The following is a 2,636-nucleotide window of genomic DNA, read 5'->3' on the forward strand; positions in this document are numbered from 1 at the left end:
CTATTTGTCTCTATGCATGTAAACATAGAGTCAAAAGAGGGTACTGACTATGACTATCTATGACAGTAAACATCATTGCCTGTGCCAAGGTATCCACTATATCTTGAACCAACTGTTGTTAGAACTGATTAACAGTCTGGCGAGCCCATCTAATCCATTTGTTTCAATTTTGTGAGCATGTACTGACATGGCTGTTCTGATGGGTTCTGAAAATTCCCACTCATATCCTAGCAATGGATTAACAAGTACTCATACCCATTGATCAATCTCCTCAGCAAAGTATATGTAATATTTTTATAATTGTAAAAAACAACTATCAATCTCCTCCACATTTCCCTGATTGCATTCTTCATCCTTATTTTTGAAAATGCATTTCACAAGACTGAGCAACAAAACCACAACCATAATATGACATCCACAGTTAGAGAGAACTTTATGCTGCCCTTCATAGATGTGGGCTCTCAGAGAGAATAAGGCAACACCATAGGAGACTAGCAATAAGGAGAAGATAATGATGTAGGCAGATCCACTATTTGCAAATATAGCAATGACAAAAAGTGTGTCTGTCAATGCAGGCAAGATTCAGTAGTGGGAATAAGTCATGAATATAATAATTAATAATATTGGGTTCCCAGAGGGGTAGCTTCTAAGTAAAGATAATTTGTGTAATAGAAAGCAAGAATCCCCTGCCCAGGCTACCCTCACCAAAATACCACAGAGTCTTCAGGTCATGACGGAAGAGCGGTGGGAAGGGGATTGTAAATGGCTACATAGCACTCATAGGCCATATCTGCCAGGAAATTTACCTCCACATCAGTGAAGAAGTGGACAGCAAACAGTTGTGTCATGCCACATTCAAAGGAGATGCTCTTCCTCTCATAGAAGAAGTCTACAACCATCTTTGGTGTGACAGTAGTAGAAGTGCACACATCCAGTGTGGACAGGAATATCGAAAGAAGTATGTGGGGGACACCAGCAGTGCAGGGCTCTAAATAATGGTTGCCACAATTATCATGTTGCCACCAATTGTTGTTAGGTAGACCAAGTAAAACACAAGAAACAGTATTTTTTCAATCTTTGGGTTGTGAGAAAGCCTTAGGAATTCAAACTCATTGATAGACCTCTGGTTTTGTGACATTCTGAAGAGGAAGATAGAGACAAAGTATGTTCATGTAAATCTGTATAATCTGTATCGTGATATAAATATATCATAAAAATTATATTTCTTTTTTTTAAGAATTATTTATTTATTTGATGTATGAGTATTCTATCTGCATATACAACTTTGTGCCAGAAGAGGGCAACAGATACCACTGTAGGTGGTTGTGAACCACCATGTGGTTGCTGGGAATTGAACTCAGGACCTCTGGAAGAGAAACCAGTGCTCTTAACCTCTGGGCCATCTCTCTGGACTCCATATTTCAATCAGCAAATTTTTGCAAAACTATCTTCAATTTCATAGAATCAATAGAGTATGTAGGTTTTTTCCTAGTGAGAATGTTATTGTACTGTTCTATTAGACTTCTCTCTATAAACATTAAAACATCTTTTTATATTGTTTATGTGGATGAAGCATATTCATAAATCAAAGTAACCGCAGATTCAGAGGGTAATGGACAAGTCACTTACATATGAAAATTTACAAAAACACATAGCTGAAAATAATTAACTTGTTAAATATAATTTAGACTCTTGAGGATTAATTTTTTTCTTTAGGGTAAGCAAATGCTATTATTTATTTATTTATTTATTTATTTATTTATTTATTTATTTATTTATTTATTTATTTTACAATATAACTTAATTTTACATATCAGCCATGGATTCCCTTTTTCTCCCTCCTCCCGCAACCCTCCCCTTCCCTCCATTCAACCCCCATTCCCATCTCCTCCATGGCAAAGACTCCTCCAAGGATTGAGATCAACCTGGTAGACTCAGTCCAGGCAGGTCCAGTACCCTCCTCCCAGGCTGAGCCAAGCATCCCTGCATAAGCCCCAGGTTTCAAACAGCCAACTCATGCAATGAGCACAGGACCCAGTCCAACTGCCTGGATGCCTCCCAAACAGATCAAGCCAATCAACTGTCTTACCCATTCAGAGGGCCTGATCCAGTTGGGGACCCCTCAGCCATTGGTTCATAGTTCATGTGTTTCCATTCATTTGGCTATTTGTCCATGTGCTTCATCCAAACTTGGTCTCAAAAATTCTTGCTCATATAAACCTGTTTTCCAGATAGCCTCCCTGGTGTTGTGAGTAGCACTCCAGTCATCCTTGTTCCACATCTAGTATCCTCCTATGAGTGAGTACATACCTTATTTGTATTTCTGAGTCTAGGTTACCTGACTCAAGAAGATTTTTTTCTACATCCATCCCTTTGCCTCATGATGTCATTGTTTTTCTCTGCTGAGTAGTATTCCATTGTGTATATGTACCACATTTTATTTATCCATTTTTCAGTTGAAGGGCATCTAGGTTGTTTGCAGGTTCTGGCTTTTACAAACAATGCTGATATGAATGTAGATGAGCATGTGTTCTTGTGGTATGATTGAGCATTCCTTGGGTATATGCCCAAGAGTGGTACAGCTGGATCTTGGGGGAGATTGATTCCCAATTTTCTAAGAAAGTGCCATATTGATT

General features: G+C 38.4%; 1 pseudogene; it reads right to left on the reverse strand.

The window, feature by feature from the left end:
- Positions 1 to 227: 227 nt before the first annotated feature.
- Positions 228 to 1,138, reverse strand: LOC102925472 (olfactory receptor 4C15-like; annotated as a pseudogene).
- Between the last annotated feature and the right edge of the window lie 1,498 nt (positions 1,139 to 2,636).

This window comes from Peromyscus maniculatus, chromosome 4 (genome assembly GCF_049852395.1).
Source record: "Peromyscus maniculatus bairdii isolate BWxNUB_F1_BW_parent chromosome 4, HU_Pman_BW_mat_3.1, whole genome shotgun sequence".
Classification (NCBI taxonomy): Eukaryota; Metazoa; Chordata; class Mammalia; order Rodentia; family Cricetidae; genus Peromyscus; species Peromyscus maniculatus.